The sequence below is a fragment of the Tursiops truncatus genome, chromosome 3 (assembly GCF_011762595.2).
Source record: "Tursiops truncatus isolate mTurTru1 chromosome 3, mTurTru1.mat.Y, whole genome shotgun sequence".
NCBI lineage: Eukaryota > Metazoa > Chordata > Mammalia > Artiodactyla > Delphinidae > Tursiops > Tursiops truncatus.
The window spans coordinates 152,255,944-152,280,711 of record NC_047036.1 but is presented as its reverse complement, the minus strand read 5'-3'; the positions used below and the strand labels follow the sequence as shown (position 1 = coordinate 152,280,711).

General features: G+C 42.8%; 1 non-coding gene and 1 pseudogene across 1 annotated transcript; both read left to right on the top strand.

Moving 5' to 3' along the window:
• The first annotated feature begins 1,957 nt into the window (after positions 1 to 1,957).
• On the top strand, positions 1,958 to 18,120 carry LOC101331824 (leucine-rich repeat-containing protein 75B pseudogene; annotated as a pseudogene).
• Positions 15,692 to 15,763, top strand: TRNAK-UUU (transfer RNA lysine (anticodon UUU)). The gene has a single exon. It is a non-coding gene; the product is annotated as a tRNA-Lys (tRNA).
• Positions 18,121 to 24,768: the final 6,648 nt, after the last annotated feature.

Below are 24,768 nucleotides of genomic sequence, written 5' to 3'. Positions count from 1 at the left end.
CACTCACCAGAGTGGACATAATTTTTTGTTTGTTTGTTTGTTTTGTTTTTTGCGGTATGCAGGCCTCTCACTGCTGTGGCCTCTCCCGTTGCGGAGCACAGGCTCCGGATGCGCAGGCTCAGTGGCCATGGCTCACGGGCCTAGCCGCTCTGCGGCATGTGGGATCTTCCTGGACCGGGGCACGAACCCGCGTCCCCTGCATCGGCAGGCGGACTCCCAACCACTGCGCCACCAGGGAAGCACTGGACATAAGTTTTTAAATGGTAAGTAATAAGTGTTGATGAAGATGTAGAGAAATTGGGACCCTCACACATAGCTGGTGGGAATGTAAACAGAACAGAGGCTGTGGAGAACAGTTTAGCAGTTCCTTAAAAAGGTAACATAGGGCTTCCCTGGTGGCGCAGTGGTTAAGAATCTGCTTGCCAATGCAGGGGACACAGGTTCAAGCCCTGGTCCGGGAAGATCCCACATGCTGCGGAGCAACTAAGCCTGTGCGCCACAACTACTGAGCCTGCGCTCTAGAACCCGCGAACCACAACTACTGAGCCCACATGCTGCAACTACTGAAGCCTGCACACCTAGAGCCTATGCTCCGAAACAAGAGAAGCCACCACAATGAGAAGCCTGTGCACCACAACAAAGAGTAGCCCCCACTCACCGCAACTAGAGAAAGCCTGCATGCAGCAACAAAGATGCAGCCAAAAAAAAAAAAAAAAGGTAACATAGAGTTACCATATGACCAGCAATTCTACCTCTAGCTACTTTAAAAGATATGTTCACACAAAAACTTGTACCTCAATGTTCATAGTAGCATTATTCCTAATAGCCAAAAAATGGAAACAACCCAAATATCCATCAACCAATTAATGGATAAACAAAATGTGGAATATCAGTCAATAGTGAATGAATAATAATGAAGTACCGATACATGTTACAACACGGATGAAACTTGAAAACATTTAGCCAAGGGACAGAAGCCCGACACAAAAAGCCACATATTGTATGATTCCATTTATATGAAATGTTTAGAATAGGCAAAGCCATAGAGACAGGAAGTAGATTAATGGTTTCCAGGGGCTGGGGCTGGGGAGTAATGAGGAGTGACTGCTTAATGGGTGGGGTTGCCTTTTGGGTGATAAAATGTTCTGGAATTAGATAGTGGTGATGGTTGCACAATATTGTGATTATACTAAAAACCACTGAATTGTACACTTTTAAAAGGTTAAAATGGTGAATTTTATGTTATATGAGTTTTATCTCAATTTTTATACACATATATTTTGATACTGAAATAAACGATGACATGAGTAATAATGGTAACAGAACCAGGAAGTAAAGGGCATCACCTCTTTACTGAGCATTGTCAATTAACAGGAAAGAAACTAACCTTTCCTGAATAAATTGCATTGCAGGACAACCAAATCGCTTTCATTGATCGGGGAAAATTCTTCCCTATGGAAATATTCCAGGTGATAAATGTGGAAGAAATGATGTTAGAAAAAGAATTAGAAAAATATCCTCCTTCCCACCCTTAGTGCAGTAACTGAGTCAGGGAATAATCAATGGGTGGAGTGTCTAGATGAGAGGTTGATAGAGAACTTCACAACAGAGAGATCAGACTGAATTCATTGATCCCCCATGCCTCCAGATGGCTTACAATATGATGAAGTAATCTTGCTATAAAGAGTTGAACCTGCTTCTGACTAGGCCTCCAGAGTTCATTTCCATTTGTAGGTATTCAAGAAATCAAAGTAAAAGTTAAGTGACACTCTGAGGAAGAAAATAGACTTAGGTCTCCTAGAAGCACAGTTTGATCCTAGGATTCTCATGCAAGTGCTCTCAAAAGAAACCTGCAAGGAACTGAGGGAGGCAGAGTAGGACAGGGGAAGAAGCTGAGGCAATGAGTGCTTTCAGTTGAAGTCTAGGCTCTGCCTAGTCCCCTGGAAAGCTCTGGAGCATGGGCACCACTACAGTATTGTCCCTCCTCAGCTCAAGGAAGCTAGGCTTTAGTACCCCTGTCAATCACTGGCTGCGGGCCATGAAGAGAGTGAGCTCGGGTAGGCTAAGAGCAACTTTCTACAAGCAATTGCCCTGAGTAGAGGGCAGCTGTGAGCCCTTACAGCCAACATTCACTGCAGACAAAAGTTGGGTGTGCCAGGGACTTCTCTGGTGGTCCAGTGGTAAAGAATCCACCTTACAGTGCAGGAGACATGGGTTTGATCTCTGTTTGGGGTATTAAGATCCCACATGCTGTGGGGCAACTAAACCTGTGGGCCACAACTACTGAGCTCGTGCGCCTCAACTAGAGCCTAGAGCCCACGTTCCAAAGTACAGAGTCCATGCGCTCTGGAACCTGTGTGCCACAATTAGAGAGAGAAAACCCGCAGGCCACAACTAGAGAGACGCCCACACACCACAACAAAGAGCCCGTACGCCGCAACAGAAGATCCCACATGCCTCAACGAAGATCCCGCATGCCCCAGCTAAGACCCGACGCAGCCAAAAATAAATAAAAATTAATTAATTAATTAATTAATTTTTAAAAAATGTTGGGTGTGCCAGTAAAGGGAATCTGGCAGGGCAGCAACACTATCTACTATACAGATAAACAGATTGAGAGTCTGAGAGCCATTATACAGGATGACCAGTGTCAGCAACATGTCATTGACCCAGAATAAAAGGGAGAATGCTGTCCATCAAAACAGACTTAAGAGCTATCACAACCAAATGTTGGGTCTTACATGACAAACAGTAGTAAAACTACACCAAAGAAATTCAACTATGAACTGATATTAGTTTATACCAAGGAACCATTGTTAATTTTGTTAAGTATGATAATGGCATTATGGTATGAAAGTAGCTGTCATATTTTTGAAAGATGCATAACAAAGTATTTAGAAGTGACATGGCAAAATGTCTGAGCTTTGCCTTAAAATACTTCAGCAAAGAAAAGTAACAAAGTAAATACAGCACAATCTTGGTAATTATTCAATCTAGAGAATGGGTACATGTGAGTCCATTGTTGTATTTCTTTACTTCTGTATATTTGCAGGGATAAATGGGTGGAAGAATCAGACCTGGTGAAACACAACTCTTTGACTAACCACCCACTCTTTTCTAGTCCCAGGAAAGTTCCCAGACAATCTGCTCCCTCTACCTGTGACCTTGGGACTGGAAGAGCTGACAGCAGGCAGCAATGAATACCTGCCTAGAGGGGATCCCAACCTGGGCTCCCAACTCTCCCTCTCGAGCTCTTCCCATGCCCCTGCTTGGCCTCCCTCCTCATTGGCCCCCAAGAGCCTCTCACCAAAGGAGAGGCAAGACACCTCACCACCTCAGGAGCCTCATCCCTTCCTGTCCGCGTGAGGCTTCCTCCGCATGGCAGGTACCCTACTTGGGTCAGTAGTCAAATCCTTCACTGGAGGCTGCAGAGCAGGGCTCAGGGCTCAGCACCAATGCACCCTTACTTAATCTCACCTGAGCCTCCAAAACCGGCGCCAGGCACGGAGGGGAGGCAGCAATCCCCTGCCAGCTGGGAGGGTGCCTGCCCGCTACCGGCCACAGGCCGCGCAGGCCTCCAGTCTCCTTCCCTAAGCAGAAAGGAAAACTGGAAGCAGGGCCCCAGGACTTGTCCTGGAAGTTAAGGGCTATGGAGGGAGGAAGGAGGAGCAAGGAAGTGTCCCCTGAGGCTGCCAGATGGAGAAAAGCTTCCAGCCTGGGGAAGGGGCACGCTGAGCCACAGCAGAGGGAAGCAGAGCCTGTGCTTCTTTCTCTACATTCCTAACTTCCAGTCTTGTTTATTCTTAAAACAGATTGTGCTGGTCAATAGGCTGCCCCTAACTTTGACAATGGGATACAGATGACTAAGACTCTATCTTGGGAGAGGAGCTTCCAGGGGGCTTGTAGAGACAATCACATAAAGAGAACTATGCCCAGGAGTCAGGGCCATATTGGGGGTGACCGGTGTGCTGTGGGCAGCCAGGGGAGCCACAGAGGTAACCCTTCACAGCAGGGTGGGCCCTGGAAATCTCCCAGGCATAGAGCAGAAGCTAAGAGCCACAGCCCCAGAACTCCCAAAGTGGTGGTGAGTGGTGCGGGGGAGGGTGATGAGCCCAAACAGGATTTCAGAAGGACAGCAGAGCAGAATTGCAGGGAGGGGCAGCAGCATTTGGACCCTCCAATGCAAGCTCTGCACCAAGAGGCTCAGGGCAAGGGAGGATGAGGGTCAACGGGGGAGGGAAGCCAGATTTCAGTTAAGCTGGGGGAAAGACTGTGAAAAAGCTGCCGTGAGGACTCCAGTAGCCGTTTCAGGGGGTGGGCATAGGTGGAGAACACCAAGCAAAGTGGTGACAGAGGCCACATGGCCTGGAGAACTGGCTTTAGAGGCTGAGCTGGAAAACACAAGGCTGAGAGCCCTGAGATTGTGACTTCAGGTATTACCAGTCTCTAATCAGCCCTGCAAAGAGCTCTGGGCCCCTCCAGGTCACAGTGCTCCAGAGAGAGAGGCCCAAGCCACAGGCAATTAGACACAGACCTGCTGGTGCCAAAAACAGCACCAGGTGGGAGATGGCTGTCCCAGTGACTGTCCTAAGGGCCCAATCCTGATGGAGAGCTCCATTTCCCTCCAAAACAGTATCTGCCCAGGACCTGGTCCAGCCTGGCCAGGTCCCCAATGTGACTGGGAAGGAGATGAGGCAAAGAGAAAAACCCAATGTTGATTTCAAATGGGAGCAACACTTTGCCAAGTGTTTTACACCCATTGCTCCTTTATATCAAGTAGTATTTCTGCCTTTCTGTAAGATAACTGTTTTCTACCATGTTATGGAGATGGCTGAATTTTCTCCAAATTCAGAAGCAATGTTTGGCATAGTTTGACTTAAAACATGAACTATATAATACAGTTGAAATTTGGTTTTAGAGACATTGGGGCATTTCGTTTATTTTTACTATCATAAACTGGAGTGTGTGGGTGGGGGATATCCCTGTAAAGATTTTTAACGGAATTCAGAAATTTACATGTATTTAATTTGCTTTTCGTCATTCTTTTTATTGGAATTACATGTGAGAAAGGAATCCTAATGACTTCCTGTCTGCCTCTTCTCCCAAACCCATCAAAAGCAGCAAAGAAAATGAGAAACACGTGCTTCCCTGGTGGTGCAGTGGTCAAGAATCCACCTGCCAATGCAGAAGACACGGGTTCGATCCCTGGTCCGGGAAGATCCCACATGCTTCGGAGCCACTCAGCCTGTGCGCCACAACTGCTGAGCCTGCACTCTAGAACCTGCAAGCCACAACTACTGAGCCCACACGCCACAACTACTGAGCCCGCCTGCTGCAATTTCTAAAGCCCTCACTCCTAGAGCCCATGCTCCACAACAAGAGAAGCCACCGCAATAATGAAGCCCACACACTGCAAGGAAGAGTAGCCCCTTCTCACCACAACTAGAGAAAGCCTGCGCACAGCAACGAAGACCCAACACAGCCAAAAATGAAAATAGTAAAAATTTTAAAAATTAAATTAAAAAAGATTTTTTAAGGCACCCATATCCATTAAAAAAGAAAAAGAAAAGAAAAGAAAATGAGAAACAGCAACTCTCTGTCTTTGATTAAATGAGGGAAAACCTCTAACTCCAAACTCTGAAATAAAATGAGAAAAACTGCCAGGGGCAGGGAACACTGGGCCATCCACAGAGACCTTCAAGGCAGGACCAGTGCAGGACAGACCCATGCAAGTGGGTGGCCAACCCGGGGTGGGGGTTGGGACAAAACAAGAACATTTGATACAGTAGAGTGGAAGGAGATAAGGTGCTCAGAGAGATAAGCGGTTACATGCAGGACCTGGCAAACTGCTGCCTGGCTAACATGGGGAGTAGAGAGGGGCTCCAGGGGAAGCAGCTGCCGCTCTTGGTTAGCTCAGCAGAGGAGAGATCAGCAGCCTCAATCACACACACCTGTCTTATGAGGCCTCTCCATGAAATAATGCAAATACCCTGGCTCCTCCCCACACCATCCTTGTGAAAACAGCTCATCCAAGAAGAATTCAACCACAAAATTAATAGGCAAAGAATCTATACTGCAGGAAAAAAAGAAAGAGGAAAAATCAACAAGTGAAGAACATCTCTCCAAAAGATTTTGTCATAGAAAAGATAAGCATCATAAGCAAAGATACGCCCCCAAGAACTCATAGAGTATACTAAAACTATCACCTCCATCATGCAAGGTCTCAAAGCTGAATCGCAGGTGCTTGGTGAAGCAATGATAGGACAGCAGAAAGAAATGAAAACATTTTTTTTCTACCAGAGCTCAGGAAAAAGAGGGAGAGGAGAATTTGACTATCCCTGAAATAAAGGCCACATATGAAGCCATGAAGAGGGGATGAGGTATTACGGATAACAATCAGGGACAGAGAGAAAAGGATAGAAAATATTAAGAAAGATGAATTGAAAACGAGCAAATCAGAAAAAAAGATTAGAGAAAAATGGCAGACATAGAACAAAAGAGATCCCACTAGACAAATAGTTGGAATCTCTGAAGAAGATAAGCAAGAGAAAAAAAGAAATATTCAAAAATGATTCAGATAGTGGCAGGAACCCTTGTCCATCAGCTGATAAACAGGTAAACAAAATGTGATCTATCCATACAACAGAACACTGTTCAGCCATAAAAAGGAATGAAATTCTGATATATGCTACAACATGGATGAACCTTGAAAACATTATGCAGACCATAGAAGCCAGACATGAAAGGTCACATCTTATATGATCCCAATTATGTGAAATGTGCAGAATAGGCAAATCCACAGAGACAGAAGTAGATTAGTGCTTGCCAGTGGTGGGGGTGGAGGGAATGGGGAGTGACCAATAAGGAGAATGGGTTTTTTTCTGGGGTGTTGAAAATGTTGTGGAATTAGGTAGTAGTGATGATTTTACAATTTTGTGACTATACTTTAAAACCATTGAATTGTATACTTTAAAAGGATAAATATACTAAAATAGTGTGCGAATTATATCTCAATTTTTTTAAATTTAAGTTTATTTATTTTTTGGTTGCGTTGGGTCTTCGTTGCTGTTCATGGGCTTTCTCTAGTTGCCATGAGCGGGGGTTACTCTTTGTTGAGGTGTGTGGGTTTCTCATTGCGGTGGCTTCTGTTATTGCGGAGCACGGGCTCCAGGTGCGCAGGCTTCAGTAGTTGTGGTATGTGGGTTCAGTAGTTGTGGCTTGTGGAATCTAGAGCACAGGCTCAGTAGTTGTGGTACACGGGCTTAGTTGCTCCATGGCATGTGGGATCTTCCCGGATCAGGGCTCGAACTCGTGTCCCCTGCACTGGCAGGCAGGTTCTTAACCACTGTGCCACCAGGGAAGTCCTGTATCTCAATTTTTAAAAAAATGATTTAGATGAAAATAAAACAAAAAGATTCAGGTAACTCTTGCAAAACAGAAGAAACTTTGAGTCCACGGATTTAAAAGAGCATCACACCACATCCCAGAAAAGATGCTCACCCATCAGTCAGCACTGAGACATCACCTGCAAAGACACTGAATTTCAAAGATAAAGCAAAGCAACAATCTTGTGGCTTCCAGGCCAAAAAGAAACAAGCACACAAAAATCAAGCCACCTGCAAGGGGTAGATCAAGCTACCTTCAGAATCTCCAAAAAACTTTCACCATCAGCAGATAGTGCAGCAATGTCTGCAAAGTCATTGAGGAAAAAAATGTGACCAAAAATGTCATGCCCAAATTTCACACAAGTATCAAGGCATCAGAGAGATGTTTTCAAAGTTTCAGAACTCATGAAGAGCCTGTTAGAATCTTGCCACTTGCAGTGTGATCTGCAGCATCAGCCTCACCTGGGAGATGTCAGTCAGACACTCAGACTTTCAGACCCCGTCCCAGACCTACTGAACCAGAGTCTTAAGATCTCCAGGTGAACCTTAAGAACATAAAAGTTGGAAAATCACTGTCCTAGAAGACAATTTTCAGCCAAAATGAACAGAAAAACTAGCAACAACAGCAACAAAGTCAGTAGTGAGCACTGAATACATTCACATGTACAACTGAGCCAAAAATGACTGCAGTGACTTTGGTTCCAGGAAATAGACTTCGAAATAATCAAAGAAACCATCTTCAGTAAAGTCAGTAAAGGAGAGGCAGAAATGGTGGAAGATAGTATAAATATGTTGATTTTCTCATCTTTCCCAGCAGAATAGTAACTAGATACTGTCATTAGCTAATAAGTAATAAAAATATATTTAAAGGAATAAGACAGGGTGGAAATACCAAAAACATACTAAATGCTGAATGCAAGAGTCTGGAGGGCTCCTCACTGGGGAATCTGACCCCAAACAATTGGCCCACATCATTACCCACTGTGAAGCTCCCAGTTGACAAGGCCCACCATGTTTTCAAAAAGTCCCCAGTTAGTATCTTAGGCCCCATTCTTAATCATGAGCAGGGAGCCAGGAATTGCTAGACATCTGAGAAAAATGTCGAACACATTTAAACAAAAGAGAAAAGAAGCAACCTGGAGGAAATAGACACTATGCAGGGAGAATATTTTATACATGGGTTAAAACTCTTCAAATTATACACCAAAAATAGTGAATACTACTGTATGTAAATTTTTAATTAAGATTTTAAAAAACTATCATTGAAATCTTTAAAAAATTAAATATTCTTGGGACTTCCCTGGTGGCGCAGTGGTTAAGAATCCCCCTACCAATGCAGGGGACATGGGTTCAAGCCCTCGTCTGGGAGGATCCCACATGCCAGGGGGCACCTGAGCCCGTGCACCACAATTACTGAGCCTGCACTCTAGAGCCCGCGAGCCACAACTGTTGAAACCCACACGTCTAGAGCCCGTGCTCCGCAACAAGAGAAGCCACCGCAATGAGAAGCCGCCGCACTGCAACGAAGAGTGGCCCCGGCTCACCGCAACTAGAGAAAGCCCATGCACAGCAACGAAGACCCAATACAGCCAAAAATAACTAACTAAATAAAAAATTTTAAATGTCATGCTTAAAAAAAATAAATATCCTTAAAACAATAACAATGCTATTTTTTTTTCTTCTTTTTGGCGGTACGCGGGCCTCTCACTGTTGTGACCTCTCCCGTTGCGGAGCACAGGCTTCGGACGCGCAGGCTCAGCGGCCATGGCTCACGGGCCCAGGCGCTCCGCGGCATGTGGGATCTTCCCGGACCAGGGTACGAACCCGTGTCCCATGCATCGGCCGGCAGACTCTCAACCACTGCGGCACCAGGGAAGACCAACAATGCTATTTTTTAAAAAAGAAAGGAGGATAGAAGGAAAAGAGGGAGAGAGGGATGGAGGGGGAAAGGAAGGAAGGAATGAAGATTCAGAAAAAGAAAAAAAGGTCTCGGAAATTCAAAATCTGAAAGCATAAATGGAAAATATGCAATGTAAAAGTTGGAAGATAATTTGAGAAACTCTCTCAATAAGGAGGGCAAAAAAAAAAGGGCTGGAAAAGATGAGAAAAATGAGAGAAACTCTCCAGGAGCTCAACCACCTAAATGAGAAAATGGAGGGGAGAAGATAATCAACAACCACAAAAAATAATAATAATTTTAGAAATGTTGCCAGAACTGAAGATCTTGACTTGAAGGTTGGAAGAAAGCTTCAAAAACCTACAGACCCACACCAAGGAAAGTTACTGTGAAATTCCAGAACACTGGGGACAAATAGAAGATTCCAAAAACTTGAAAAGAGGAAAAAACCAAGTCATACACAAAAACATCAAGAATCACAATGGCTTTAGATTTATCAACAACAACTCTGGAGGGAAGAAGACAAAGGAGTAATCATTTCAAAATATTGAAAGAAAATTATTTCCATCCTAGAATTTCATATCCAAGACAAACCAGCAGTCAAGGGGGAAGGTTGAATAAGGATATTTTCAGGCATTCAAAGTCTAAAAATTGACCTCCCAAGCATCTTTTCTTGAAAGGTTACTGTGATGTTCTCCACAAAAACAAAAGAGATAAACAAGAAAGGGGAAGAGATGGGTTAGAAGAACCAGAAGACCCAACATGGAAAGAAGTGATGAAAATCCCCAGGAGAACGTTGAAGGAGAATCTCTTGGTGCTGACTTTCATTGCACCGTCTTTATAACCGGAATACACACGGCCTACTGAGCCTGGTCCTGATTTTCATCTGTACTTGGTTATACAGGAAAAGTTCCTGCTCTGTTCCATGCCCTGCTGCCTGCATCAGCTGAGAACGCTCAGCCCACCACATAGAAATAGCCCCTTCCTCCTATCATAATGCTGCCAGATGTGCAGCACCTGGAAACTCCGGAACCCTGTGGGATTTCCCAACTGTGATGAGACCCTCCAAGACTCACTCACGATCTTCCCCACCACCTTCCCTGAGAGGGAAGTTCTGAGGTATGCCTCAGAATCTCTGTTCAGTGTAACCTCTGGAGCTTCATTTAACAGTGGCCATACTGCCCTTTCCTTACACAGATGGGTTTACTACTCGGGTTTTCAAAGCTATACAGTGCATTCTTTAGGAGTACATACATAGAAGTAAAACCACAAAGAAAAGCAAAGAAGACATACATAAGTGAGGCTAGTGGTTATCTGGGGGAGGTTAGGGACATTGAGTGGTTTGTGGGGGAGGGACAAATAGATTAGTTATGGTTCTGGTAACAGTCTGTTTCCCAACCTGAGAGATGAGTATGCAGCTATTCACTTTATTATTTCCTCTTTCAACTGTAAATATACATTTTCTCTATGTATGTTATATTTCAGAATAAAGATTGTTTGATTTTTTACATACACATATGCAGATATTCCATGCATATTTTTTTGCCCCAAAATTCTAACTGAAAAAAAAAGTCACCTGCGTTTCCCTGGTGGCGCAGTGGTTGAGAATCTGCCTGCTAATGCAGGGGACATGGGTTCGAGCCCTGGTCTGGGAGGATCCCACATGCTGCGGAGCAACTAGGCCTGTGAACCACAACTACTGAGCCTGCACATCTGGAGCCTGTGCTCCGCAACGAGAGGCCACGATTGTGAGAGGCCCACGCAACACAATGAAGACTGGCCCCCGCTTGCCACAACTAGAGAAAGCCCTCGCACAGAAAAAAAGACCCAACACAGCAAAAATAAATAAATAAATTACTAAACTCCTACCCCCAACATCTTCTTTAAAAAACAAAGGTCACCTGGCAGATGGTAGTTGCTGTTTCTTTGCAAAATGCTATGCAAGTAAGCAAACAGACATCACTGTTAACTTTCAAATATAAGTGCCTGTCGCAGTTGATGGGGAGATTGGAGCTCAAAAAGAATAAGAGCCCAAGCCCCTGGATGTTGAGTTTGCATTCCCTGGTGAAATGGCAGCAAGAAACTGGGCCAGGATCAATTCTACCACAACACCTCCCAATACAGATTGGGCCCGTACTCTCATTCTACCTGCCAGCTAGACTCACAGCCCTCAGCTGCTCACCATAAACAATAGAAGAAAGTACACACCTCTCATTCAAAGTCACTCTCATCTCCACACTCAAATCTCATGGGGTTTCTCACTGTATTATTCAAGGAACATCAAATACCCTTTCACACTTTGAACTTTTCACTGGTGATTCCCTCTGACTGCAGAGTTATCCCGCCACGCGCCCCCCCGCCCCCAGCATAACAAAATCCTACACACCCTTGAAGGCTCACCTCAAAGTTCTCTCCCTTATAAAACCTTCCCAGATCCTCTGGGCTCCCACACCACCGTGCGTCCCTAATGTGAGCCCCTATCACATTGCACTCAATGGCTTGTCACTCTGTGCTCCCTTTTCTAGATCAGGAGCTCCTCAGCCAAGAACAGTATCTTTTTCTTCTAAATGTTTACCCATCACCAAGCTGAGCTGTGACATGGAGGGAGTGCTAACAAAGGCCTACTGAATGAATAAATGGCATTCTTTTGCAATGGGACAAACTGGAAACACACAGACACTCTATCATCTGAATGATCTTTTTAAATCAAAGAAAATCAAGTGGGAGCTAGAAGTAACTTCATGGGAGACCTAAGATCCCTGGTGAAGCCAGTTCTATAGATGAGCCAGGCCCAGGAAGTGTCAAACACTCCTTATGTGATGGTTCTAGGGCTATGGCTTCCTAAAGGGCAATATTATGTTGCCAGGAAGAATATTCTTTCCTCCAGGGAGACAGTTTTGTCATCTGCAAGAAAATGAACGCTTCCTTGGCAAGGCGAGCTTCCTTATGAGGTACATTACTAAAGAAAATAAGGTTTTCTTCACTGGTAGGGGAACAAACACCACACACACACACACACACACACACACACACACACACACACACACAGACAGACACACACACACAGTCCCATCTTAGAAAGCAATACATATGAAGGCAGAAAGGAGGAACAGTACCACACCTGGGGTTTTAACCTCATCAGGTCATATTGTCAACAAAAAAATTAATCAGTCAATCTAAGAAAAAAATGGAAAATTTAATTCAAGCTAAATTGACGATTATAATCCAGGAAAAACATCTCAGAAAGCTCTGAGAACTGTTCCTCCTGTTAGAAGTCAAGGCAGAATTATATAAGTTTTTTGAGACAGAGGGCTGTACATTAAATGACAGTTTACACAGTCCAGATCAAAGCATCATCGTGGCCCCTTACAAGATCAGGAAGGAATGTCATCTTTAAGGAGTTGTCTTGTTGATGCTAGGAGAATATTGTTCTTCATTGTTGAGCAGGTATTTCTGCCAATGGGGAAGCTTTGGTTGATGTATAATGCAGATACACAATGCACAGAGTAGGCCAAAGGGCAGATAAAATTTTTATATTTAAATTTTTCTTGTCTTGCCATAAAATATGAATTTTATTTCACAATATCAAGTGTACCCTGAAAACCCATCCTGAGATCAAGCCAGCCCAAGTCCATGGAAGAAACCCACACTACTATGCAAAAGGTGCCAGAGAAAATTTGCAGCCACCAATCCCTGTGCTGTAGAGCTGATCCATTTTACTTGGACTGAAGTTGTAACATCTTAGGCATAGCAGTGTCACTAAGTGGACATCAGCAATTGGACACATGAGCTGTCTTAACATAGCATGACACACAGTTCACTCTGAAAACAAGTGGGATCAATCTGAAGAAGGGAACTTTCATTTGCTTAATTGGGTGTCCTCCCTTGCTAGGGGCCAAGTTGATGTGAAGGCAAGCAAGGGTCCCAGGAAGGTGAACACTTTGATGTAAATGCTGTAGGAGGAAGGAAGAATGATATTGTTCCCCATCCTGGGAGCAGAACTGAAGTATGGGAGAGGGGACTGGCTTTGGGCCAGGCCTTGTTTTGAGTCTCCTTCCTGAGATGGAGGACCTAATGCCAAGCTCCAAAAGGAGTTGATGTCTTGAGATCCAAAAGGTCCCTTGTGGTCTGACAAGTCCTGAAGGAGGAATTCCTTCCGTGAGCCCTGCATAGCTGTGGCCTCCTGCTATTCCAGTAAGCTCCAAATGGCTGACTGGTAGACAGGCTGTCCCATTCTATCGGAAACTGAGAATCCTACATGTGTACGATGTGCAGGCTGACAGTGGGATAGGAAAAATCAAGGTGATCCACAAAAGAGATCTGATAGGTAAAGCCACCTCCAGCACATTCCAAGAAGACAGTTCGCCAAACAGAATCTGACTCCTCAAAGATCAGGGAAAGAGGGTGGAGGACCAACCAACAATGGAATAATGGAGCTGTTTGACACTTCACTCTGAAAGGTCTGTCAGGCCATATCCTTAGGTTGCAACCACTGTGCAATCCACCCAGGGAGAGTCATGAAGTCATTCTTTTAACAAATATTTATGGGGCATATATCATGTGCCAGACACTTCTGGGCACTTGGGAAGGATCATGGAACCAAACAAAAATCCCTGTCCTCATGGGTTTACCTTCCAGCAGTACAAATAGACAATGAGCATAAAAAATAAATACATTGTATGAGAGCTTGGAAGCGATAAGAAAGATTGAAAAATAAAAAGTAGACCAGAGTAAGGGCAACAAGAGTGCTAGAGGGTTGGCAGGGGTATGAGAAAGCAATTTTAAAAAAATTAAGTCTTGGATTCTTTAAAATGTTTCCTGGAATATTTTATTAACATTCTTGACTTTTATATAAACCATGAATATTATCTAAATTTGTAAGAAAGCAATTTCTAAATAGGGTGCGCCTCAGAACGAGGAAATGACTTTTGAACACATATTTGAAGGCAGTTGAAGGAGATCTCATTCCTTCAGTGAGGAACCTAGCATATTTCACACCTGGAATAGATAATATTTTAACACCCCTCTCCTCCATAAGAAAAATATTTTCAAGAACAATCATGATGAATAATTATGGTAGTTAGAAAAGAAATGCAGAAAGTGAAAACTTTCTTCTATTGAACGTTATATATATAATAAAGTTAATAAACAAATGTCACAGTACCCAAAAAGGGTGGAAAACCATGGTTTTTATATCTACCTAAAGTGATTTAACTGGAAGACAGTTTGCAGTATCTTACAGACACTAAATGTATTCTTACCATTTCATTCAGCAATGACGCTCCTTGTTGTTTACTGAAATAAGTTGAAAACTTATGTCCACGCAGAAATTTACACATAGATGTTTATAGCAGCTTTATTCATAATAGCCCCAAATTTGGAGGAACATAAGATGTACTTTAATAGGCAAATGGGTAAATGAACTGTGATACTGCCATATAATGAAATATTATTCAGTAATAACAAGAAATGAAATGAAAATGGGGACATTGCTCTTGATAATCAACAAAAGAATTATGAGAATGCTATGAATAGTTGTACCAACAACTAGATAACCTAGATGAAATCTTAGAAAACAAAGATCTACCAAGACAGAATTACAAAGAAATAGAAAATCTGAATAGACTCATAACTAATGAAGAGATTGAATCAGTAATCAAAAATCTCCTGACAAATAAAGATGATAGGCCAGATGGCTTCACTGAAAACTTCTACTGAAAAATTCTATCAAACATTTAAAGAAGAACTAAAACCAAAAAAGTGAAGAAGAGGGATTACTTCTTAACGCATAGAATGACAATATAAAGCCAAGACTGCCTTTATATCAAAGCCAGGCACAGATACTACAAGAAAAGAAAACTACAGACCAATATCCCTTATGAACATTAATGCAAAAGTTCTCAACATATACAGGCAGAACTGGAGATAAAGCAAGTTTGGTTCCAGACCACCACAATAAAGCAAATGTCACAATAAATGGAGTCACACAAACTTTTTGGTTTCTTGGTACATATAAAAGTTATGTTTATACTATCCTGTAGTCTATTAAGTATGCAATAGCATTATGTCTAAAAAAAATTGTACACAACTTAATTTTAAAATATGTCATTGCTAAACAATGCTAATCATCATCCAAGCCTTCAGCTGGTTGTAGTAGTAACATCAAATATCACTCATCGGGGCTTCCCTGGTGGCGCAGTGGTTGAGAGTCCGCCTGTTGATGCAGGGGACGCAGGTTCGTGCCCCGGTCCAGGAGGATCCCACATGCTGCAGAGCGGCTGGGCCCATGAGCCATGGCCGCTGAGCCTGCACGTCCGGAGCCTGTACTCCACAACGGGAGAGGCCACAGCAGTGAGAGGCCCGCGTACCACAAAAAAAAAAAAAAAAAAGATCACTCATCATCAGGAATTCCCTGGCGGTCCAGTGGTTAGGACTCAGGACTTTTACTTCTGGGGCCCAGGTTCAATCCCTGGTTGGGGAACTAAGATCCCACAAGCTGCGCGGAGCAGCCAGAAAAAAAAAAAACAAAACCACTCCTATAGATCACCATAACAAATATAATAATAATGAAATTTTTGAAATATTGTGAGAATGACCAAAATGTGACACAGAGACATGAAGTGAGCAAATGCTGTTGGAAAAATGGGGCCAACAGACTTGCCTGATGTAGGGTTGCCACAAACCTTCTATTTGTAAAAAGCACAATATCTGCAAAGCACAATAAAATGAAGCACAGTAAAACGAGGTATGCCTATACTAGCAAACTGAATTCAGCTACATATTAAAAGATTATACACAATGGCCAAGTGGGATTTATTCCTGGAATAAAGGATAGCTCAACATATGAAAATCAATCAATGTAGAACACATATTAACAAAATGAAGGGGAAAAACACATGATCATCTCAATTGTTGCAGAAAAAGCATTTGACAAAATTCAACACCCTCTCATGATAAAAACACTATAGAAACTAGGAATAGAAAGAAACTCTCTCAACATAATAAAAGTCGTATATGAAAAACCCACAGCTAACATCCTATTCAGTGGTGAGAGACTTTTCCTCTAAGATGGGGAATAAGACAAGGATACCTGGTTTTGCCACTTCTATTCAACATATAATTGGAAGTTCTAACCAGAGCAGTCAATCAAGAAAAAGAAATAAAAGGCATCCCAATTGGGAAAGAGAAAGTAAAATTATCTCCATTCACAGATGACATTATACTATATGTAGAAAACTCCACACACACACCAAAGCGGGGAGTGGGGGAGACCTCTTAGAACTAATAAATGAAATCAGCAAAATTGCAAGGTATAAAATCAACACTAAAAAATTAGTTGCATTTCTATACACTAACAATGAACAACCACAAAAGGAAATTAATAAACAATTCCATTTACAATAACATCAAAAAGAATAAAATACCTAGGAATTAGCTTATTCAAGGGGGTAAAAGATTTCCACACTGAAAACTACAAAACATTGCTGAAATAAATGAAAGAAAACATAGATAAATGGAGAGACAACCCATGTTCATAGATTAGAAAACAGTATTGTTAAGATTTCCACAATACTCAGTGATCTACATTTTTAACCCAATCTCCATCAAAATCCCAATGGCATTTTATGCACGGTAGAAAAATCCATCCTAAAGTTCATATGGAAGTTCAAGGGAACTTCCAAAAAGACAAAACAATCTTGAAAAAGAAGAACAAGTTGGAGGACTCACTCTTTCTGGTTTCAAAACTTATTACAGGCCGGCTCGGCGCCCGCCCCGCGGCGGCCCTGGGGGCGCGGCTGGGCCGGCGGCCCGGGCCCGAAGCGGGCTCGGAGGCTGGGGCGGAGGCGGGGTGCGGGCCGGCGCCCTATGAGCGCCAGGTGCGCTGGCTCCGCGAGATCCAGTCGACGCTCCGTGAGCGGCGCCCGGCGCGCGCCCGGCAGCTGCTGCGCCTCCTGCGCCAGGACCTGGGCCTCGAGGGGACCCTCCTCACAGACATCCTCTACAGGAATGTGGCCTTCCTCAATCTGGTGGACCCCATCTCCCACGACCTGCTTGTGAACCTGGCCCGGGACCTGCAGTGCCCCAAGTCGCGCTGCCCCCGCAGGACTATGAGCTCTGGAAGTCCTCAGACAAGACCTGCCGGCAGCTCATCTACCACCTCACCCCTCACTCCAAGCGGCAGCAGGGGTCCAGCCTGCCCCGAAGGAAGACCCAGAGCTGCCTCAAGAGCAACCTCCAGAAGACTCTGCTGGCAAGGGAGACCGTGAACCTATCGGGGATACAACTGTCGGTGCGGGACGTGCAGCATATCATGCGCTACCTGGGCAGCCAGGGCGCCAGGCTGGCAGTGCTGGACCTGAGCTTCACGGGGCTGAGTGATGAGCTGCTGCACCGGCTGCTGCCCAGCCTCTGGACGCTGCCCCGCCTCACCCAGCTTCTGCTCAACAGCAACCGGCTGCCGCGGGCTACCGCCCGTGAGCTCACTGAGGCAATCAAGGACACCACCAAGTTCCCGGTGCTGGCCCGGGTGGGCCTGGGCAACAACGTGGATGTGGCCTCCCTGCCCCAGCCCCTGCTGGTTGGCCTTAGCCGTAGGCTAAGCCAGCGCACCTCGCTGCCCACCATCTACGAGAGCCTGGACCCAGAGCCTGAGGGTGGCATGGCCGGGGCCTCGGCCCTTGCTTCCAGCTGGGGCTCTGCAGCTGCCGGGCCAGGGCCCGAGCCCCAGGCCTGCTGCACCAGGTGACCCGCCACCCGCCCTGGCTCCTGCTTCCTGACTAGCAACGCACCCGAGCACGTGGGAGGGGGTGATGGAGGCAGAGTTACCCCACAGGACCCAGATCCCCGTGCACAGGAGGATGGGCTCATTGGAGACTGGATGGTCGGTCCAGGCTGGAGTCTCAGCCTTCCCTCAGCAGAAGGGGCCTGGCACCTACTGTGCAGACCCCACAATAAAGGCTGATGCCACCTCCAAAAAACAAAACAAAACAAAAAACACCTTACTACAAAGCTAAACAATGTGGTACTGGCATAAACACAGACATATAGACCAATGGAATAGAATAGAGAGCTCAGAAATAAACTCTTGCACATATGGTTAAATGAATTTCAGCTAGGGTGTCAAGACTATTCACTGGGGGAAAGATAGTCTTTAACAAATGGTGCTGGGAAAATTGGATATCCACATGCAAAAGAATAAAGTTGGACCCTTACCTTACACCATATACAAAAATTAACTCAAAATGGATCAAATCAAAGGCCCAAATATACAATCTAATACTATAAAACTCCTAGAGGCATACATTGGGGAAAATATTCATGACTTTGAATTTGGCAATGATTTCTTGGATGTGACAAGACAGTAAAAGAAAAAATAGATAAATGAGACTATATGAAAATTAAAACTTCTGTACATCAAAAGACACAATCCACAGAGTGAAAAAGAAACTTAAGGAATGGGATAAAATATTTACAAATCTATATAAAATATATAGAATATATATACTCCTACAATTTAACAACAAAAACCCAAATAATCCAATTTTTTAATAGGCAAAGGACTTGAACGGACATTTTTTCAGAGATGATATACAAATGGTGCACAAGCACATGAATAGATGCTCAACACACTAATAATTAGGAAAATGCAAATGAAAATCACAGTGATTCCAGTCTGGCATGTAGGGAGCTTAGAAATCAACACTCCATTCTAAGAATAAGAAAGAAAGAAAAAAACACTGGAATATCAGCAACTTTTCTTAGATCTGTCAAAGAAGCAAGGTCACAGGGCAAACCACAGCCCCCAAAATTGGAGAGACAGAAAAGTGGATACAAATAATCACAACTTACTGTAGCAGAAACCCACAAGCAGAAACCTCCTCAGGAACCAGTACCAGGGTAGGAAAGTCTGAACTGTAATTTACAAATTGCTAGATGCTCAGTGTGGATAAGTCTGAAAATTAAAAACTCCAGAGGGGGCCCTCACTTCTGTGAATTTAATCCACAGGAGCTCAACCAGGTTAAGTGTCTATGAATCCCCCTGAATATCAGGGAAAATCTCCTTGGGCTCCCATCAGGGGGAGTGGAAAAGTAACCATTTTGACATATGCCAAAGCATTCTTTTCTTCTTAACAAGGCCTGCCCTCAAGAAAAACTATTTTACCAGAGCCTAACCTACTGAGATTTTATCAGTGTTTAACACTGGGAGAAGGAAAATACCTAACTTCAACCATTGGGGGGTGGGGGTGGGTGGGTACTAAGAGGCATTTGTAAACTTCACAGCCCAGGAGCACAGGCTCATTGAAAGACTGAGACCAAATCATAGGACTACAGAATGCTTCTCCTACTCTGACACCTTACCACCACATTCCTAAAAGACTATTCACCAGAGTTACTTTCACCCAGTACATTATGTCTGGTTTTCAACAACAAAAAAATTACAATGCATATTACAAGACAAAAAAATGCCATTTGAAGAGACAAAGCAAGCATCAGAGTCAGATATGGCAGGGATGCTGGAATTATCAAATCATGAATTTAAAATAACTATGACTAATATGCTAAGAACTCTAACGGAAAAAGTAGATGACATAAGAGAACACATGCATAAGGTAAGCAGACAGGTGGAAATTCTAAGAAAGAATCAAAGGGAAATACTAGAGATCCAAAACGCTGTAGCAGAATGAAGAATCCCTTTGATGGGTCATTAGTAGACTGGACACATCTGAGGAAAGAATCTCTGAGCTTGAGGATATGTCAATAGAAGCTTCCAAAACTGGAAAGAGAAGAGAGAAAAGACTGAAAAAAATGAAATAGACTATCCAAGAACTGTGGGATAACAACCAAAAGTATAATATAAGTGTAACAGGAATACCAGAAGGAAAAGACAGAAAAGAACAGAAGCAATATTTCAAACATTAATGAATGAGAATTTCCCCCAAATTAATGTCAGACACCAAACCACAGATCCAGGAAGTTCAGAGAACAGCAAGCAGAATAAATGCTGAAAACAAAAACAAAAGAAACAAAAACTATACTTTGTTATATCATAATCAAACTGCAGAATATCAAAGATAAAGAAAAATTTTGAAAAAACTGGGGGAAGGGGGACTTCTTACCTATAGAGAAGCAAAGATAAGAATTATACCCAACTACTCCTCAGAAACTATGTAAGTGAGAAGAGAGTGAAGTGAAATATTTAACGTATTGAGAGAAAATAAACACCAACCTAGAATTCTATATTATATTTTCATAATTCTGTGAAACTATCCTTCAAAAATGAAGCATAAATAGAGACTTCCTCAAACAAACAAAACTTGAAGGAATTTGTGGACAGTAGACCTGCCTTGCAAGAAATGTTAATTGGAACTTCCCTGGCGGTCCAGTAGTTAAGACTACGTGTTTCCATTGTATGGGGCATGGGTTCCATCTCTGGTCAGGGAACTAAGATCTTACACAGCCAAAAACAAACAAAAAAGAGTTAATAGAATTCTTCAGAAAGAGGGAAAGCAACATAGGTCAGAAACTTGGATCTACATAAAGAGATCTCCATTAGAGAAGAAATAAGTGAAGGTAAAATGAAAACCTTAAGTTTTTTGTTCTTAATTGATTTAATAGATAACAGTTCATTCAAGATAATAAAGCAACAAGATACTCAATGATTATAGCTTAGAGGTAAGTTAACTGAATGATAGCAGTGATACAGGGATAGGAAAGAGGAATTAGAAATATTTTGTTGTTATAAGATACTTGCACTACCCATGAAGTGATATAGTATTGTTTCTTTGTTTTTTGTTTTTTTTAGAGTCATCAACATTAAGTATGATACTTTTATTGTGCCTAGGTTTAATATAAGCTAAATAAAATCTTGTTATATCTGTTACAAATTTGTCAGCAAGGAATATAACTCAATGTGAAGAAACGTTTTTTAATTTTTAAATTTTATTTATTATTTTATACAGCAGGTTCTTATTAGTCATCAGTTTTGTTTTGTTTTGTTTTGTTTTTGCGGTACGCGGGCCTCTCACTGTTGTGGCCTCTCCCGTTGCGGAGCACAGGCTCGAGACGTGCAGGCTCAGCGGCCATGGCTCACGGGCCCAGCCGCTCCGCGGCACGTGGGATCTTCCTGGACCAGGGCACGAACCGATGTCCCCTGCATCAGCAGGCGGACTCTTCAACCACTGCGCCACCAGGGAAGCCCTAGTCATCAGTTTTATACACATCAGTGTATACATGTCAATCCCAATCGCCCAATTGATCACACCACCACCCCAACCCCCCCACCGCTTTCCCCCCTTGGTGTCCATACATTTGTTCTCTACATCTGTGTCTCAGTTTCTGCCCTGCAAACTGGTTCATCTGTACCATTTTTCTAGTTTCCACATATACACGTTAATATATGATACTTGTTTTTCTCTTTCTGACTTACTTCACTCTGTATGACAGTCTCTAGATCCATCCATGTCTCAATAAATGACCCAGTTTCGTTCCTTTTTATGGCTAATATTCTATTGTATATATGTACCACATCTTCTTTATCCATTCGTCTGTCAATGGGCATTTAGGCTGCTTCCATGACCTGGCTATTGTAAATAGTGCTGCAATGAACATTAGGGTGCATGTGTCTTTTTGAATTATGGTTTTCTCTGGGTATATGCCCAGTAGTGGGATTGCTGGATCATATGGTAATTCTATTTTTAGTTTTTTAAGGAACCTCCATACTGTTCTCCATAATGGCTGTATCAATTTACATTCCCACCAACAGTGCAAGAGGGTTCCCTTTTCTCCACACCCTCTCCAGCATTTGTTGTTTGTAGACTTTCTGATGATGCCCATTCTAACTGGTGTGAGGTGATACCTCACTGTACTTTTGATTTGCATTTCTCTAATAATTAGTGATGTTGAGCAGCTTCTCATGTGCTTCTTGGCCGTCTGTATGTTTTCTTTGGAGAAATGTCTATTTAGGTCTTCTGCCCATTTTTGGATTCAGTTGTTTGTTTTTTTAATATTGAGCTGCATTGGGGCTTCCCTGGTGGCGCAGTGGTTGAGAGTCCGCCTGCCGATGCAGGGGACATGGGTTTGTGCCCTGGTCCAGGAAGATCCCACATGCCACGGAGCGGCTGGGCCCATGAGCCATGGACGCTGAGCCGGTGTGTCCGGAGCCTGTGCTCCGCAATGGGAGAGGCCACAACAGTGAGAGGCCCACGTACCGTAAAAAACAAACAAATAAACAAACAAAAAATATTGAGCTGCATATATATTTTGGAGATTAATCCTTTGTCCATTGATTCATTTGCAAATATTTCCTCCCATTCTGAGGGTTGTCTTTTCGTCTTGTTTATGGTTTCCTTTGCTGTGCAAAAGCTTTGAAGTTTCATTAGGTCCCAGTTGTTTATTTTTGTTTTTATTTCCATTACTCTAGGAGGTGGATCAAAAAAGATCTTGCTGTGATTTATGTCAAAGAGTGTTCTTCCTATGCTTTCCTCTAAGAGTTTTATAATGTCCGGTCTTACATTTAGGTCTCTAATCCATTTTGAGTTTATTTTTGTATATGCTGTTAGGGAGTGTTATAATTTCATTCTTTTACATGTAGCTGTCCAGTTTTCCCAGCACCACTTATTGAAGAGACTGTCTTTTCTCCATTGTGTATCCTTGCCTCCTTTGTCATAGATTAGTTGACCATAGGTGCGTGGGTTTATCTCTGGGCTTTCTATCTTGTTCCATTGATCTGTGTTTCTGTTTTTGTGCCAGTACCATATTGTCTTGATTACTGTAGCTTTGTAGTATAGTTTGAAGTCAGGGAGGCTGATTCCTCCAGCTCCATTTTTTTCCCTCAAGACTGCTTTGGCTATTCGGGGTCTTTTGTGTTTCCATACAAATTTTAAGATTTTTTGTTCTAGTTCCGTAAAAAATGCCATTGGTAATTTGATAGGGATTGCATTGAATCTGTAGATTGCTTTGGGTAGTATAGTCATTTTCACAATATTGATTCTTCCAATCCAAGAATATGGTATATCTCTCCATCTGTTGGTATCATTTTTAATTTCTTTCATCAGTGTCTTATGGTTTTCTGCATACAGGCCTTTTTTTTCCCTAGGTAGGTTTATTCCTAGGCATTTTATTCTTTTTGTTGCAATGGTAAATGGAAGTGTTTCCTTAATTTCTCTTTCAGATTTTTCATCATTAGTGTATAGGAATGCCAGAGATTTCTGTGCATTAATTTTGTATCCTGCAACTTTACCAATTTCATTGATTAGCTCTAGTCATTTTCTGGTGGCATCTTTAGGCTTCTCTATGTATAGTATCATGTCATCTGCAAACAGTGACAGTTTTACTTCTTCTTTTCCAATTTGCATTCCTTTTATTTATTTTTCTTCTCTGATTGCCACAGCTAGGACTTCCAAAACTATGTTGAATAATAGTGGTGTGAGGGGACATCCATGTCTTGTTCCTGATCTTAGAGGAAGTGCTTTCAGTTTTTCACCATTGAGAATGTTTGCTGCGGGTTGTCATATATGGTCTTTATTATGTTGAGGTAGGTTCCCTCTATGCACAGTTTCTGGAGAGTTTTTATCATAAATGGGTGTTGAATTTTTTCAAAAGCTTTTTCTGGGGCTTCCCTGGTAGCGCAGTGGTTGAGAGTCCACCTGCCAATGCAGGGGACATGGGTTCGTGCCCTGGTCCAGGAAGATCCCACATGCCACAGAGAGGCTGGGCCCGTGAGCCATGGCCGCTGAGCCTGCACGTCCGGACCCTGTGCTCCGCAATGAGAGAGGCCACAACAGTGAGAGGCCCGCGTAATGCAAAAAAAAAAAAAAAAAGCTTTTTCTGCATCTATTGAGATGATCATATGGTTTTTCTTCTTCAATTTGTTAATATGGTGTATCATATTGATTGATTTGTGTATATTGAAGAATCCTTGCATCCCTGGGATAAATCCCACTTATTCATGGTGTATGATTCTTTTAATGTGTTGTTGGATTCTGTTTGCTAGTATTTTGTTGAGGATTTTTGCATCTATATTTATCAGTGATATCGGTCTGTAATTTTCTTTTTTTGTAGTATCTTTATCTGCTTTTGGTATCAGGGTGATGGTGGCCTCATAGAATGAGTTTCGGAGTGTTTCTTCCTCTGCAATATTTTGGAAGAGTGTGAGGAGGATGGGTGTTAGCTCTTCTCTAAATGTTTGATAGAATTCACCTGTGAAGCCATCTGGTCCTGGACTTCTGTTTGTTGGAAGATTTTTAATCACAGTTTCAATTTCATTACTTGTGATTTGTCTGTTCATATTTTCTATTTCTTCCTGGTTCAGTCTTGGAAGGTTATATCTTTCTAAGAATTTGTCCATTTCTTCCAGGTTGTCTATTTTATTGGCATAGAGTTGCCTGTAGTAGTCTCTTAGGATGCTTTGTATTTCTGCAGTGTCTGTTGTAACTTCCCCTTTTTCATTTCTAATTTTATTGATTTAAGTCCTTTCCCTCTTTTTCT